General features: G+C 35.5%; 1 pseudogene; it reads left to right on the plus strand.

The window, feature by feature from the left end:
- Positions 1–204: 204 nt before the first annotated feature.
- Positions 205–726, plus strand: LOC149235185 (RING-H2 finger protein ATL78 pseudogene; annotated as a pseudogene).
- The last annotated feature ends 18,655 nt before the right edge of the window (positions 727–19,381 follow it).

Consider the following 19,381-nt stretch of genomic DNA (forward strand, 5'->3'; position numbering starts at 1 on the left):
GATTTGGATAATACAGTTCTGATAAATAACGGTACATCTATAAATAGAAAATGCAGGTTCTCCTGCAGTTCATTCATTCTGTTTTCCTTACTGTTTTAGATTTGCTTCATCCTGTTCACTGCCCAGCACTTTTTAGTCATTAATTTCCAGGGAACGAATAGATTGTTTCATTAGCTGTTGAGGGTTAAAGTGGAATCCAGCAAAATGAGCGCTTTAAATTTCCAGTTGTCGTCTAGTAGGAAGTTATTAGCTTCTTTTCCGGCACCTTCTCCAAAAGGAGAGGAGCACGCTGGGTTGTCTAGTGCTTACCGTGACGAAGGCAGTCACAACACAGATCTAGCTGTCATTCTCGGAGCTATAGTTTGTGCTCTCATCTGCGCGCTTGGCCTCACCTCGGTGCTCAGATGCGCACGTTGCTACAGTAGAGGAATGGCGGGCGACTCATCCGATGGGGTGACTATTATAGTGGCCAACAATGGATTGAATAAGACAGCCTTGAAAACATTGCCTATTGTTGTTTACACATCTGCTTCTAAGCTGCCACCGGGTTTGGGCACTGATTGCCCCATCTGCTTGGCCGAATTCGTGGAGGGAGAAAAGCTTCGAGTGCTGCCCCACTGTAATCATGGTTTTCACAGGGAATGCATTGATAAATGGATCATTTCGCATTCTTCATGCCCAGTGTGTAGACATTCTCTGAATCTCCTTAACCGAAACAGGAATTAGCCGGAAGGTGCAGGTGCTGTTACTCAGGACAGCGAATCAAATAACGCGCTCCACGTAATAATAGAGAGCACAGATTCAACTAAAGCGATTGAAATGTCAGAGACAATTCAACAAGAAGAGATTGGCATTACGAATTCTTCACCGTTGCGTCCGTCTTTAGTTTCTGAAAATGAAAGTTCATGTCATCCTATAAATATTGTGGACTTTGTTAGTCAAACACAATTTTTTGTTGGAATCTGTGGGACCAATCTGATATACGAAATTTCATTCTTTCAATTTACAGCCAATGTGTGGAGCTTTAATTGCAGTGCACCTGCAAGATGCTTTGGTTGTATACTCTATAGAATCCTGTAAATCAGACCAATGATTTTAACATGGTTAGTATAATCTTTTTGGGAAAATCCCTTTAGAGTACTGGCGTGTAAGTCCCTATCCTTTTCACGAGCTTTTGACCAGATTTATTTTGACTTTGAAATATAATAGAGATTATCATACCATGTAATTGAATGTCTACTTCATTTTACAAACGTAAATATCTCTCGAATGAGATGCAAATATTGACCGCTTCCCACAACGGGCCAAAAAACATAAAGCAATTGAAGTTTATAAACTACAGAGTTACACTATATATAAACTAGCATACCCCGAAGCACGGGAAGGAGCCACCGAGGAGAATAAGGATTTGACATATTGTAAAGGGTGAGTAGAGTGTAGGGCTTAGGGTAATGGGTCAAAGTGTCCGCAGCACGGGAAGGAGGCACCTAGGAGAATAAGGAGTCGATATATTGTAAAAGGTGAGTAGAGTATAGGTTTTAGGGTAATGGGTCAATGTGTCCCATGGAGGGTGTAAAGTTTGTCAAAGGTAATAACAAATATATTTATCTAAAATTAATAGTGTGGCAATAAATCTAAGAAATATAGAGATTATTATATTATACAATTGAATTTTTGTTAAGCTTTAGATCCAGTTTTAAAATAAATGAAATGAGGTCTACATAGTGCTTGAGGAGCAGACTTCATGAGAGAGGAGTAGTGATTTCGAAGCTTCATTGAACGGAACAATTTATCCATCCAATAGGAGTTGGATAGTCCAATTACAGTTGGGCGTTGATCGTGGTGGCCTTGAGCAGATGGTAGTCTATAGATCATTGTGAGAACAAAGTCTTCTAAGATGATTAGTAGAATCGAGTGTCTCGGCTAAGTGGTGTTGGCCTATTGTGTATGAGGGCATGTCTCGAGGATGACAAGAGTCAGCTAGCTATGTAAAAGACAAGTTTCTTGACTTAATAGAAATTCAAAGCAGAGCAGCAACAACAAGTGTGGTTTTTCTCCACCACCAGAAATCTTGTCTCTCATGTGTGATTCTTGTGTTGTGCATGTTTATTATTTTATAGCTACTTATGATTTTCAGTTATGCTTATGTGATGTGCATGCTATGATGTTTATTAGCTATTGGTTAACATATGTGTGATTCAATAATTGAAGTTTAAATTGGTAAAAATCATATATAGATACACTAGTGATTCACCACACCCTCACACCCACCCCTCAGTAGTGCTCAAAGGTTTCCAACAATGGAGAGAAAGGTGGATAGAATATGTGATGTAGAAGAAGAAAGTGATGACATGTGTCATGCTTATTTGACATTTTTTACTAGCTAAATATATCATTGGAAGGTCACATGTCATAGGTGACATGGAAATACATGTGGAAAAATAATAGTTGGCACTCACGGATTGGTCCACTATTACATGATGCAATAGACTCAAAGGCCTAAAGATATATTGTACGACCTTTCTTGGTAAAGTCTTAATGTGTTAGATAATTTTGGTGCTTCTACCATTGATAGACGAAAACCATGTGACAACAACATTCACTGCACTTGTGGGTCCCATATCAAGCCTCGAGTCATTGGAGCATGAGATGTTGAAATGGGAACAATAGTGGATCATACAGTGGGGTGAACTCTTGAAGTGATGGGAAAATTAACCATCAATTATAGAAAATGGAAATGAATGATATCGAGTGGATTTCTATTTACTAGTATCGAGGACTTTAATGTTGGTACTGTGTTCAACTACCAAATCTATAACCACTATAGGTTCCATTACAAAGAAATATTGGTTGTAAGGTGTATTCATTTTGTGGTAATAAATGGGGTATTGGTTGTTGAGAGAGGTTGAGGTTTCCATAATTCAATGTTTTGTCGGGGACATAGTCATAAGGATGAATCTCGTAGCATTAACTAAAAAACTACCCATGTAGGAAGAGGAGTGGAGATAGATCCAAATGGAGAAAAGAATGTGTGAAAAGTTATAAATAGAATTAATTTGTTAGATGATGACATGATGATCAGAGAATATGGTAGAGAATATATGTCGTCAGGAAGCATAAGTTATGTGAGAACATGTGTTAAAATATCATGAGTCTGGAGAGCATAAAGGTGTAGTGGATGTGAAAATTGTGTGAGAAGATAACATATTTATAGATATCTAGTCCTATAAGAGATGAAAAGAAATCAAAGAAACAATGTGTTGGTATATTTGCGTAAGCACACATAAACATGTGTGTAGTTGAGAAGTCTGAGATTTGGACCTTTAATGAACATGTAGAATAGAGTGTTGTAATATGCAACATGCGAAAATATTGCAAGTCAACTAGAAAGAAAATCTTGCTACTGAGAAATAAAAGAAAGAAAAAATATTTGAATTAAAAGGTTCTTGTCACTAATAATTAAAGAAGGTTCCTTAGGATCCAATATGAAAATGCTATGAAATAGAGATGTAGAAGGTAAAATAAATTGGATCAATAGATCTGAATGGGATTCATATCTCTTGTAAGTCAGTGCTTGCAAATCATAGGGGGTTGGTGCCTCCAACAAGTTGGTTCTTGCAAAGATGAGGGGACCAGTGTCTCCTATAGGTTGATTTCTACAAAGATTCTAATAATAGGTTGTTGTCTAAATCAATCAAATAAATAAAAGAATTTTTGTGGTTTTCTTCTAAATGGGTTTCCACATATATATTTTGTTCAATTCTCTCATCAAACTGATGTATTATTTTGTGATTAAATGTTCTAAATTAGTGTAAAATTGTATTATAGCTATTCATCCACCCCTGACAAAGTAATTTTTAAATCCAACGGTTCTATTTATGAAACAAGAAAACCCATTGGATTTATGGCATAAGCATTTAGGTCACATGAGCAAAAAGGTATTTAAAATCCTTGTTATAAATATATGCTTCCAAATGTGATATTTATGAAATTGGCAATTGAGAGAATTATATATATGGCGACTGAGAGTTTTATTCATGATAGGTGGTGATCAAAGGAAAATAAATGTATTATAATTACAACATTTCAATGTATTAGGGCCAATCAATTTTATGCCTTTAATAGAAGCCTCATACTTTGTCACATTCATATATGATGCATTTATGAAGTTTGGGCCATCACTATGAAAACAAAAAGTGATTTTCTTGAGATATTTCAAAAATTTCATGTTGTTGTTGAAAGAGAGACCCACAAATTGGTAAAGTGTTTTATGATAGACAATGATGGATAATATTGCTACAATTCATTCAAGAATTATTGTAACAGGTTTGGCATAAAGAATGAGAAAATTATCCTTGGCACTTTCCAATGGATTAGTACTATAGAAATGATGAATGACACTATAATGGAGAAGGTGAACAGTATGTTGTCAAATTTTGTATTGGAAACACATTTTTGGGTAGAGACAGTAAAGATTACTTGTTATCTCAGCAATTGGCTATCTACTACAACCTTGGACGTTGTCATTCCTAAAGAAGTTTGGGCCCTCAAGAAGGTAAACTATTCTCACCTGATTTTTTTTTTTGGATGTGAAGCATTTGTGGATATTTTCAAAAAGCATAGAACAGAATTGCAAGATAAATCCATGAAATGTATTTATATTGGATATGAAAATGATGAGTTTGGTTATTGTTTATAGGATTTAGTTAATTTCAAAGGTTTTAAAAGTAGGGGTTCCATATTTAATAAGTTAGAGATGTTTAAATGGTTTATAGGTGACAAGTAGGTCAAGCAAATTGTTGATAGGTTTGTAAAACAATAATAACACATCTCACCATTACAAAATATTGTGAAAGAAATTCAAAAACCTAATGGACAACTAGTGGAAAATTATGGAAAAACACAAGAAAACTTTCACAAACCTTTACTAGGGGCCCATTCAAAAAATACATCATAAGAATTGGTTTTTCGGTCTACTAGCCCACATAATCTTTCACAAAGGTATCCCCCATCACTGAATTTCATTAATTAATGAAGTTTAGCATAATTGTTTTGAAGATGCTTCTAAAGTGAAAACCAACAAAGAGTGAAAAACAAGAATGGGAGTAACAAGTGGATTCCCTGTTGGAAAAAAATAGGCGTTATTGAAGGTCGAAAAGGATGAAATGGCTCACAAAAAAATGGGTATACAATATTAAACACAAGCGAGAAGTGAAGAAGTAAAGATACAAGTCAAGGCTAGTGGTGAAGGGATTTTCCCAAAATGAAGGCACTGGTTTTAGTGAAAAATTTTCACTTATTGTTAAGATGTCATCCATAAGAGTTATTATTGGTCTTCTTGCCACTTTAGATTTGGAAGGTGAATATCATTAGAAATTAATTAACGGAGCAATGCAATACATATAATATTACATAAAAAGAAATACAAAAACACATAAAATAAGACAAACACAAATCTACGTGGTTCACCCAATTTGGTGTGCATCCACGGAGAAACAACTAGTCCTTCCTTTTATATTATCCAATAATAATGGAGAGATACAACCTACAACATATCTATTTTAAGTTCCTCTTCATTCTCACAAAGCCTCCTCTCCTGCTCTCTAACTCACAATAATAATATACAACCGCAATACAAATCTATCATATCAACTGAGGGTTCCTTTCTAGGAAAAACACCACAAACTAACATTTCTACCATCAGATCATCCTCCTAATGAATGGCCTAGATTGACTATGAAATTACAATATTTTACAAGGTCATTTTTCATCTATTTTTAGCTCGAGGGCATTATCCCCGAACCCCCATCATTGAGGGGGGCTCACTAAACGTAGTCATCACCACCTCCAATGGATACCCCTGATAGCTATCATATGGGTGGTGTTGCCGCACCGTTTAGGAACTGGAGTCCAACGTGGCTGACACCATTGATCAAGAAGATAATTAGGACGCCCAAAAATCTCCCACTTTGAGACTGATTATATAAAGTCCATCGTTTTTCACAAGTTGGACAATGACTCCAGTTGGACTTGGTTGTTTCTCCTCTTCATCATCATACTTAAATCCCAACTGGAACTAGGTAGAATCTTTATTTCTACCTCATTACAACTCTTGTTACATATCTGCAAGATTTTGGGTAGTGTGTACCTTTTATAGCTTCAATTGTCCATCTTCCAACACTTACCATATGAAATGGTACATGGGCTATATATTTTTAGACTTGGAAATGAAAGATGAGTTCTTTGCAAGATGAATGGCACCTTTCCTGTCATTGTATAGCCTTCCCATGTCCTGCTTCTGTTGGAAATAATACTGAGAGAGGAGGTGAATCAGTGTTTACAATTCAATAATCTTTCATTTCCCAATCAGATTTATATATGCTACTTCAATGAAGTGAACTTGTGTGTGCACGCTACTGTGATTAAAGAAAATAGCATATACCCAAAGAACTTATGATTTAGTTAATTTATCATGTGTTGATCTTTAATCAGTGCATCAATATCTTATTATATAGTAACTATGTGTAGTAATAACATAATAAACCATCACATAATGAACACACATGAACACCAAGATTTAAGGTGGAAACACAATGTGGGAGAAAAGCCACCTGTTGTTGTCGTCTTTGTCTTTTCAATATAAAGAAAACCTATTTACAATCTTGTACTGGTGCAGACTAATAGTAGTATGCAGGCACCCACCTACAGAAGGCTACAACCTTCTCCTGTTTTCCAGCTTCTACTAGACGGGAACTACAACTCCCTGGCTCTGGTACTAGCCGACATGTTTATTATTACGTAGGCACTAACCTACGAAAGGCTACAACATTCTCTCTTCCTCCAGGGAACATGTTTCATTAATTTTTAGACTGGGTGATCCTGGTACACAACAACACAATATGAAGGCCTCATTTCATCAAATTTTTACACTAGACCCATAAGAAACTTTGAAAGTCAAACTCTATAATAATAATTGCATCAACTAACAACTAGTCAATTTGAACATTCAAATCATTATCACCAGAACACTGTGTTGAACCCATGAACTTGCATCATCATCTAGAACCAGCTGCAACCTAAAAAATCATACATTATAATGTATATGCCACTTTAATGAACCCAACCTGCATGTATACACTACTTCCTATAACAAAACCTACGTATACCTCCAAACTACTTAATCATAAAAACTTATGAATCAAATCTGTACCAACCAGTAATATACTAAACATCTATTGCCAATTTACAGAGATCCAGATAGTCAGCAGTAAAGATAACCCTTCTCAATTAATCATTAATCAATCAGACACAAAATCCGTATGCATTCAGTTTTACTTTCAGATCTAAGAAGCCTTCATTGACAGATAGAAGTAAAATAGATGCACTAATCAGATAGATCAGTCATTTCTAAACAACAGGCTTTTGTTTTGCATACGTTACTTGGAAGAGCCGAACTTGCATGTATACACACCTTTACCAAGGCAAACCAGTGTATAGATCTACAAATATTATATTACAACTTCACTGCTATTCTAGACTTCATACATTCCCAGATAATGACATTAACTGAATAAAACACACGTAATCAATTAGATCTAGCCCAACCAATATCAGATCATACAATGATAAGTCATTTCAGGTCTCAGGATCCTGATATTGTATCCAAAGTGCACAAAATATTTCAAATCGTATCATAATCATAGCCCCTACAACATAAAATATACTTCAGATACAAGTATTCCTGAGAAACAATTTCACTTGCACACTTGGTCCTTTGATATTCTCCTCCTTATATAATTTTTGGCCTTCCTCAATACCTCAGACCAAAACAACACTTAGAACCTATGGTATTCTTGGACGGGATCAAATAACCATTACTCTGCTCAATCTTGTGGGCTAATACCATGGGATTGACCCTTGGTATTCTTTAATCCTAAATTTTCTTGATTTTCCAACCCATATGCACTTTTCCTCTTGTGAAAGTGCATGTATACATGTACACCCTTTTTGTTCTATGAACCAGTGCATATACGCTGCTTGCATAAGATGAACCTATGTATACAACTTAAACTGACTTAAAGCATCATTTTTTCTTCAACTTCTTGATTCAAATCTATAGTCCTTTGTTCCAAATTCATGTTCTTCTGTACCATTTCCTTGTTACCTTTAAATTGACCTGTTGCAATGTGAGTTGCCCTTTATCAAATCTGAACTGTCCTGAGTGAGTTTCCATCAAGTACAACACCTCTATCATAATTCCAACTCCTTCTTGCCCAATTCATCCATAAACCTTTGTAGCCAAATCATTTCCTTACTAGCCTCTATAGAAGTAACATATTCCTCTTCCGTTGTTGAAAGTGAAACATTTTTTTGCACTTTTCAAACCCAACTAACAATTGCTCCACCTACAGTAAACACATACCCCATGGTTCTCCTACTATTATCTCTATTACCAGCCATATTTGCATCAACATATCTCTATATAGCAATTTTTGAACCACCAAAGCATAATGTTTGATTTGTGTTACCTCTCACAAATTTCACTCTCACAAAAAGTAACAAAAGATAAGATGGATGATTTTAAGAATGGAATCAAAGCTAAGATGAACGGTTTGAAGAATAGCATGGAATCTAAGATTGATGGTATAGAAGAAAAACTAAAAGGAAACATCGAATATTTGAAGAAAGACATGGAAGGCTTAAAGGAAGGTTTGAAAAATTTGCTACAAGAAAGGCATCCTAATGGCAAAAAGGTAGTAGAGGAAACTCATGATGAGAATAAAAGAAAAGTTAATCATGATTCCATAGACTTGAACGTTGGATTGAAGACCCACCATATTCCAAAGATCGATATTAGTAAGTTTGATGGCAAGGATCCCGTAGCATGGATACTACATATGGAGCAATATTTTGATCTCCATAATGTGCAAAACAAAAAAAAGGTATCAATTGCAAATTTATATTTAGAACCCAATAAATTTGTATGTAATCGATGGATTTTCTCTCGTAATTAACAAATTGTCACTTGGTAAATTTTTACAGAGAAATTGATAGCACATTATGAAGATACGAAGAGAAACACCTTCTTTAGCGAATTGATAAATCTCAAACAGAACGGTTCACTCGTGGAGCACATTGAGGACTTCCAAAAATTGAATATAAGGGTAAATGATATTCCAAAGGAGCATCAAATTGATTCCTTCATAGGGAATTTAAAGGATAACATCCAACATGAGGTTTTCCTTTGGGAACCTAATTCATTGGACAAGGCATTCACGTTGGCAAGAAAAGTTGAAAGAAAAATTATGGCAACAAGGAATCCTACCACTCACAACTATAAATATGGAAGTGTTGTTTCTCCTAGCCTTCCAGAACCTACAAGATTGAGACCACAAAAATAGGAAGAAAAAAGAGCAAAAGCGCTTTGTTACAATTGTGATATCAAAAACACTAAAGGTCATAAGTGTGTTGAGAAGAAATTATTTTACATAGATTGTGAATAGGAGGAAGAAAAGGGACAAGAAACGTCAAAAGAAGAGGATATATAATAGGAAGAAAACCAAGAGAAATAAGAAATGAGTATGACCATATCCTGTAATGGATTGGCAAGAATTACCACTCCTCAAACTCTCAACATAAAATGGCATATCAAGAAGAAAAAGGTAATAGTGTTTATTGATTCAGGTAGTACCCATAGTTTTATTCATTTTAACATAGCCAAGGAATTGAAATGCTTCCTATATCCGGCACCAAATTTTCAAGTGATGGTTGCAAATGGAGGACCCATAAATTGCTCTGGAAAATTCCATAATATCAAGCTATCCATGGGAGAATATGTATTTAATAGTCCAATTCTTTCCATTCTAATCAGTGGTGTTGATGTTGTACTATTAGTCCAATGGTTACAATCTTTGTGTACAATAAATTTTAATTTTAAAGGAATTTTTTTATTATTTGTGGGGAAGGAAAGGATGCTAAATTAAGGGCTATTAGAGGGAAACTAGGAAAGATAAATAACTCTAATGGAATGACAAATATTCTAGAGAAATATCAACAGGGTGTAATTGCACAATTATGTTGACTAGAGGTTCAAACATCGAAATCATGTATTTGTCTAGATCTCCAAAATGTCTTGGACAATCATTCCAAGGTATTTGAGACTCCCAAAGGCCTCCCACCTATTCGTGATCATGATCATGCTATTCATTTGATTCCAAGAAGGGTTCCTCCAAACATCAGGCCTTACAAATATCCCTATTCCGAAAAGAGTGAAATTAAATGTATGGTTGCAAAAATGTTAGAGGTTGGTATAATTCAACCTAGTCAAAAATTTTTCTCTGCTCCAGTGGTATTGATGCACAAGAAAGATGGATCATGGCACATGTGTCCAGATTATAGGGAGCTCAACAAGTTCACATTCCTATCATTGATGAATTATTGGATGAATTACTTGGAGAAATTTACTTCACCAATCTAGATCTTTGTTCAGGATAATCATCAAATAAGAATGAAGATTGAATACATTCCAAAAATAACATTTAGAGGGTCAATATGAATTTTTGGTCATGCCTTTTGGCTTTACCAATGAACCTTCTACATTTCAAGGTTTGGTGAATTCCATTTTTAAACCCTTCCTTAAAAAATTTGTGTTAGTATATTTTTATGATATACTATTCTACAACAAGTCTTGGAAGGATCATGTTCAACATGTTGACAGGGTGCTCAAACTATTGAAGGAGAAATAATTATATGAAAAAAACTCCAAATGTTTCTTTGGAGTATGAGAGGTGGAATATATGGGTCATATTATACCTCATGAGGGTGTTAAGGTACACCTTAACAAAATTAAAACCATTAAGGAATGGAAAATCCCTAGATCCATAAAGCATCTGCGAGGATTTCTTGGGTTGACAGGGTATTATCACAAGTTTGCTAAGAATTATGGGAGAATCGCAGCACCTCTAACAACATTACTGAAGAAAGATGCATTTTCTCATACTCTAGAAGGAACTAAGGCCTTTGAACATATTAAAGAGGCAATCTTCCAAGCATCAGCCTTAGTTACTCCAAGCTTCACAAAAACCTTTATTGTGGAATGTGAAGCCTCAGGAAATGGAATTGGTGTTGTTTTAATGCAAGAGGGAAGACCCATTACTTTTGAAAGTCATCAAATCAAAGGAAAGTATTTAAACAAAACTATTTACGAGAAGGAAATGTTAGCAATATTACATGCACTTAAAAAATGGCGACTTTATGTAATGGGAAGACACGTCAAGGTAAAAACAGATCATGATAGTCTTAAATATTTTTTAGAAATTATATTATCTTAAGGAGAGTAGAAAAAATGGGTCACAAATATGTTGGGTTATGACTTTGAAATCATCTACAAAGAAAGGAAGCAAAATGTTGTTGGAGATGCACTCTCAAGAAAGCATGAGGATGTGGAAGCATTGTTTTGTGACATTTCTATTATCCAACTAGATTGGGTAACTAAATCAAGGGATGAATGGAAGAATGATGAAGAAGTGTGGGCACTCATTCAAAAGTTGTAGCAAGATCCCAATACATCTGATACATTTAGCTGGAAAAATGATTCATTATGGTACAAATATTTTTTATACCTTTGCAAGAATTCCCAACTCAGACAAAAGATTCTTCTACAATTTCACACCTCTCCCTTAGGTGGGCACTCAAGATTTTTAAAAAATTACCACAGGGTTAAGAATGAATTTTTTGGGATGGCCTTAAATCTAATATTCAAAAGTTTGTGGCAGAATGTTTGGTTTTCCAACAAAATAAAGTTGAGACAATTAAGACTTGATTCTATTACAACATTTCACCATTCCATGTCAACATTGGGAGGAGGTTTCAATGAATTTTATCACAGGTTTACCCAATTACAAAGGAGAGAGTGTCATGAGGGTGGTAGTTGATAGAATTACCAAGTATACATAATTTTGTGCATTATCTCATCCATTTTAAGATAGTATAGTTGCTACTACATTTATGGAAACAATTGAAATCTACATGGAAACCTAAATATTATTGTAAGCGAAAGAGATCCCATTTTCACTAGAAACTTTTAGACTGAATTATTTTCTTGTCTAGGTACTCAATTAGCTCATAGCTCATCTTATCATCCTCAATATTATGGGAAAACTGAGATAGTGAACAAATGTTTGGAAGGACATCTTCATTTATTTGTATTTGATAAACGCACATAATGGGTCAAGTGGTTACCTCTGATTGAATGGTGGTATAACACTTCCTTCCATACTGCAGCAAAAATGACCCCATTTATGGCACTTTATAGATATCATCCATAGTCCATCAAATCAGCTTTAAGAGAAAATTTTAAGGTTCAAGCAGTGGAATTTTACATCGAGCATCAAAAACAAGTTCTCCAACTCTTAAAGGATAACCTCACTTTGGTGAGGAATAGAATGAAACAAGAAGGAGATCAACATCGCAATGAAAGAAGTTTTGATGTAGGTGACTGGGTATTTTTATGGCTACAACCATACAAACAAATCTCCCTCAAGCAAGCTAAGAAGGACAATAAATTATTAGCAAAGTATTAAGGTCATTACAAGGTGTTGCAAAATATTGGTACTATGGCACACAAATTGGAGCGTCCCCCATATTCCCAAGTGCATCCACTTTTCCATGTTTCATGCTTAAAGAAGGTTATAGGTGATAAGATCCTAGTTCAAAAAATATTTCCAGAACTTGACAAGGAAGGAAAAATCATATTGGAACCTAAAGAAATCACAAACACAAGAACTCGACAGCCATGAAGTCGATCAGTTTCAGAGTATCTCATCAAGTGGAAGAACTTACCTACTGAAATTTCACATGGGAGGATGAGAATTTTATATAGAAGCATCCATAACTACTCAAGCATTAAGGACAACACTTCTTTGAAGGAGAGAGTCATTTTAGGTCGCTATAATACTAGTTTATTCCATGATTGTTGTTGTCGGTGTACCCACCTTATAGTTATTGTTGTGCCCATGTAGTCCCCATATTGTTATGAGTGTGCCCCATAGAAGCCCACTATTGTTATTTTTGTGCCATTATATTATTATTATTGTCGATTGTGAGTGTATTGTGACCCCTTAGACTTTTATATATATAAAGGAGGTTCTATCATTTGAATCATCCAAGCATTGTTCATTTGTGTAATTTAAAGGAGATTTCCCCGTCAAGGAGGCTAATTCTAAAGATGTTGATCTATCTCTTCTTCTATTTTGTGAGTTGATTGCATAACATTGCTTCTATTGTTGCCGTGGCTATTGATCATTATAATTTTCAAGCACCTTTACTTTTTCTGTGATCTAATGAAGCACTGAGTATTCTTTTTTTTTCGTTTTCTTGTTTCTTTTCCTCCATCTAATCCTTATACAAGACCTTTTCATTGAATATGACATCTATGCTACTAATGGTTTTTTTATTTTCATAGCCATATAAGCGATAACCAAAATCATTAACACCATATCCAATAAAGGTACATTTATTTGATTTTCCATCAAGCTTTGTTCTAATTTTTTTTTAATGTGGACAAAGGCTTCACAACCAAAAGTATTTAAAATGAATATTTAATATTTTCCATGCCTCCTCTAGAATAACACCATCCAAGGAACTTGAATTCCCTCTATTTATTAGATAAATAGTAGTATCTACAACATTTTCCCAAAAAGGTAAGGGAAGTCCTAGATGTAATCTCATGCACCTTGTGCACTCCATGATTATCCTACTCATCCTTTCTCACACACCATTTCACTATGGCGTTCCTAGAATTGTCTTCCCTCTGTGAATTCCATGCCCTGAACAATAGCTATCAAAATATTTGTTGCAGTATGCACCTCCACTATCTGATCTGAGACACTTCAACTTGTTTCTTGTCTCATTATCAAACAAAGTTTTCCATTTCTTGAAAGTATCAAAGACGTCATATTTATTTTGAATGCAATAAATATAGGTTTTCCTAGTTGCATCATTAATAAATTAACATAATAGCGAGAGCCACCAAGAGATGATACCTGATAAGTTCCCCATACATCTATATGGACAAGCTCTATTTTTTCAATCTTCTTTTCTTTGTCAAATATGGTAAATCTAACTCTCTTCTAGTTTCCATAAACAAAATTTCACAGAAATCCTAATCAACATGCTTCAAACCTAGCAAAAATTTCTTGAGTGAAGAATTTGCATCCCCTTCTCACTCATGTGCTGAAGGTTATAATGCTACAATGCCATATCTTATCATGTGCAAGTTAATGTATTAACATAATTAGAAATACCATTACGTAAATACAATATACCAACCTTTTCTCCTTTTTTTATTACCAGTGCTCCTCTAGTGACCTTTCAGGTTTTGTTTGTAAATGTAGTTACCATCCTTCATCACATAATGGCCCCATTGAAATTAGATTTTTATTAATATATGGAACATGGATTACCTCCTTCAATAGCCATTCGGTTTCCATTTTTTTTTCTTTATAAAAACCTTACCCATTCCAATGATTTTAAAGGGTTTATCATCACCTAAATGAACCTGTCCAAAATATCCTTGAACATAGTCATAAATATGTTTCACTATCAAGTGTGGTATGGAATCAGACCCCTTAATGCACCACCCAGGAATTAATAATATTCTCTAATGAAATAATCAAATACTCTTGCAACACATCACCTATCACATTCATGTCATGACTACTCTCTTGTTGTCCATCTCCTTCTTTTTCCTTCTGAGATTTACAATCCTTCTTCAGATATCCTTTCTTCTCGCATTTCAAACACACTATCCCTGATCTAGATTTTCATATGCCTTTTCTTGACTTACTACGATTTCCCTACCTCCTTCATCTTTCCATTTTTCCTCCCCTCATCTCTACAATCAAAGTATTAGCTGATGTCTCACTAAATTTTTTATGTCGCATTTCCTCACTAAAGATGGCACCATCATCAATCTTTAAACTACTAGGTCCAGAGACAGATTTACTGATAGCCATAACTAATCCATTTTAACTTTTTGGAAATGAGCATAGAAATAACAAATCCCTAAATTCAATATCAAAATTTACCCCTGCAGAACTTAACTAACTAGAAACTGTGTTAAATTCATTGAAATGATCAACAATAGATCCACCTTCTCACTTATTCATATTAAATAGATGCTTCATAAGAAATACCGTATTTGAGGATGAGGTTTTTTCATATAGTTTAGCCAATGTTCTCATTTAACCTTCTATTTTCCTTTCCTTTGAAATGTTGAAAGCCACAGTTGTTGCTAGACACACTTGTATTTTTCCTAGTGCCTTTATGTAGAGAAGATCTTATTCTTCGTTCGTCATACTTGTTGGCTTCTTTGATTGTTCACTCAAGTGGTACATATCTTTATGATACAAATAATATTCCACCTCTATCTTCCACAGCTGGTAAGTTTGGCTATTAAATTTCTCAACCCTAAACTTACCATCTTCCGCCATTCCTCCCACTCAAACAAGGAACCCTTCTTTCTTGCATGTTTATCATCCAAATAGACCTTCAACTCTGATACCAGTAGATAGAAAATACTTATTGGAGCAATGAAGTACACAAAGTATTGCAAAAAGACAAACACTTAAATGCATAAAATAAGAGAGACCCAAATATACATGGTTCACCCAATTTGGTCTATGTCCATTGAGAAATAGTTAATCCTTCCTTTTATATTATCTAGCAAAATGAAGAGATACAACCTTCACAGATTCACTGTAATTTCCTCTTCGCTCTCACACAACCTCTTCTCTCTCTCTCTTTTCTTAGAGTAATAATACACAACCGCAATACAATTCCATCATATAAATTTAGGGTTTCCTTCTAGGTAAAATATCCTAAATTACCATAACTTCTACCATCATATCATTCGCCTAATGAATGACCTATATTGACTACGAATTTACAATATTTTACAAGGAAATTTTTCATCTAATTTCAGCTTCCGTGGTTCTACCCCCGACCACCCACTAGGGTGGGGTGGGGCAGGGGGGGGTTCTCATTAAAATTAGTTATTTACCCCCTTGAATGGCCCTGATGGCTAACATATAGGTGAAATTTTCCTTTAGGAATTACGGTCCAACACAGTTGAGACCTATGAATCAAGAAGATAATTAGGCTCCACACCCAACAAATAGTGAGACGTAAAGATAACATTCCTTAATGGATAATTGAAGGATAATATTTATATTAGGCATCCAGAAGGATTCAAAGTAATCAATGGAGAGAACCTATATTATTAGTTGAAGAAGAGAATCTATGTGATGAAACGAATGCCTCACCAATGGTACAATAAATTTGATTCATTTATGTTGTAGCATGGTTTTAAAAGATGGGAGGCTCATTGTTGTGTCTACATCAGGAGGTATGGCCAAGAAAATTATATTATAAAATTGTTATATGTGGATTAGATGCTAATTGTTGGGAATTATAAGAACACGATCAAAAGGTTGAAGAAGGTTTTGGGAAACCAATTTGCAGTGGAGGATTTTAGTCTGGAAAAAAAAAATTGGGCATGAAAATTATAAGTGATGAAAAAAAAATGTGGCTATCAGAAGAAAACAATATTGAGGAGGTGTTAGAGAGGCTCAATATGAAGTATTCCATGTCAGTATGTGCACCCATAACATCACACATCAAACTCAACATTGATTTGTGCCCCTGTGATGAGAAGGAAGGAAGAAATGAGTAAGATCCTTATACTTTATTAGTTGGAAGCTTGATGTATTCTACGGTATATACAAGGCTGCACATTGCATATCTAGTGGGAGTTGTGAGTAGGTTCCTTGTGAATCCAAGGAAATAAGAATGTCAAGCAATAAAGCGGATCTTAAGGTATCTCAAGGGTACTAGTCATTATTGTTTATGTTTTAGTAGAATGATATTTTCATTGAAGGTTTTACAGATTTAGATATGGTTATGTATGTGGATACTAGAAATTAAACCACTTGTTATTTGTACACATTTGTATTTGCAATGGTGTCTTTGACATCTAGGTTGTATAAAGTAGAAACTATGTCCATAATAAAAGTAATAATACATAGTTTCAATTGAAGATTGCAAAGAGATGTGGATGTATGGATTCCTAGAAGACCTAAGAATAAAATAAGGCAAGTATATACTATATTTTGACAATAAGAGTGCCATTCACTTGGAAAATATCTAGCATATCATTCAAAGACCCAACATATTAACCTTAGGCACCATTGGAACCTGTAGGTGTCGGAAGAAACACATTTACACAAAGAAAATTCAAACAACATAGAATCCCACTAATATGCTCACCAAAATTCTACCAAAAGACAACAGAATACTATGTAGAAGTTTTGAAGGCCTTTGGGTGACTCCATGAATATATTTGGATAAGAATAAATAAAAGGAAATAATTTACAACTATAGTTCATTAACTAAGAAGCTTCATTTAGCTTCAAATGGGAGAATTCTGGTTGTTAACGAAAAAATTGATGTATGTTCTCTATTACCCCAGGCTTCCTCGCCAAAGAATCCTAGAAAAGAATTATGTTCTAATATGGACCATACACATTAAGTAAAGTTAAATCCTTTTTTAGATATATAGAGAAGAAGTTTAATCCAAGAGCATATTCACATCCCTAGAATCTAGATGCTTTAATAAATATGGAGTTCCACCCTGTTAGCTACCTATACCAATAGGTTTCATATTTCATGATTGGCAATGAAAAGGTCCAAATATGCTCTGCTTTGATGATGCAAAGATCACATATTTCCAAGAGAATACCATCTGTGCTTATAGCTTGATGTGGACTCAATTTTGATGGATGGTCCAACAGCCTAATCTGGATCATGCCATGTTTTAAATTTTCAGTTGTAGAATAGAGAAAGAAGTCTGTCCAAACTGTTTAATCTTGGCAGACAAGTAGTTTAGGTAGAGAAGAAAGGCTCCCAACAGCTTAATCTGGGACCTTGGAAGAAATAAGGGTAGAAGTAGATAGACCATCAAAAGAAAAAAGCCAAAGAAAAGAAAAGGCAGGTAAGGGTCTGCAAGCCTAAGTGCACCCTCCAAGAAGAAATAAAAAATGCTAGGCAAGTAAATGGGTAGGCAGATGGGGTTGTAGGAGTATCATTCCTTATAATTGAAGGTATGCTAAACTATTTCACAAAAGCAGAATCAATGGATTGAAAGGTCCTTCTTCTCTATCAGGTTGCAGCAAAGTAAAGAAGCATGTCTAACTTCCCACTTATCCCCTTTCCATTCATTACTAATATCCCCTCATCAGTTGTGATTCATGGAAGAATCGATGGTTTTATGGTGGTTTTTAGTCCCTTAAAAGCCACATTTCTTCTCTAAAACTCTTTTCATTTTGTTCTACTCCCTAAGCTAAGTTATTTTCAAACAAACTTAGTGGTATCTCCCCTCATCCGCTCCTTTCATCCATATTAACCCTAACTCTATTATATAGTTCCCCTATATTACCCTGACCCTAGTATTATATCACCATGGTGTATAAACTCCAAACATTGTATAAATATCCCTCCCCTTGGCACTATAGCCATATGCCCTCTGTCAGGGATCAAAATGGCATCTGGTCACTTTGATGAACCTAAGTCTAACCCCCTCCCCCCTTCTGAATTCATTTTGCCCATCAAAGCCTTCATTTGCTGAGAAAACCTTATAAAAAACCCATTTTTACCCATATCCGCTTCAAATTGCAAAATAATATCAAAAACCCACTTTTTTCCGCTTATCCAAAGTGCCGGGGCCGCATTATTTTTACGTTGAAAAACATTACAAAACACCATACCCCAAAGGTTTTCCGCTGAGCGCGTGCCCCAAAATATATATTATTTTAATCTTCATCCCCGTCCGTATCATCCGATCAAATCATCAACCCGCCAACCGTCCGATCGGTTACTTTTGATCGGACGGCTATTATGAATATCGGGTTGGGCCCAAGGTCCGACGTTTAGCACCCGAGAAACTGTCAGAGGGTGACGTCAGGCCTCTGCCACGCGTCGCCCTCACAGATTCTCGGGTCGGCCTCTGACAAAACCGTCGTCGTATTGTAAGCGGTCCGAGAAAACCACTACCGCTGTTCCGCTTACCACCTGTTTTGCCGGGCTTGCGTCATTCCCACGTCAGAGCCACGTCACTGCCACCTCGCCGTCACATCAACTCCTTCATCCGCCCCCGCGCTGATATGGCCGCCACCTCACTATCCCCGTGGACCAATCGCAGCCTGCCACATCACCCGATGACGTCATGCTGACGTCATCCGACTCCGACCCCACCCGATGACGTCATGCTGACGTCATCCCAAAAACGCGCCAATATTGCCAAAAATCCATATTTAGGCCAAAATGT

This window comes from Pinus tabuliformis, chromosome 8 (genome assembly GCF_031772625.1).
Source record: "Pinus tabuliformis cultivar Carrire ecotype Pingquan chromosome 8, CPIR1, whole genome shotgun sequence".
NCBI classification, from domain to species: Eukaryota; Viridiplantae; Streptophyta; class Pinopsida; order Pinales; family Pinaceae; genus Pinus; species Pinus tabuliformis.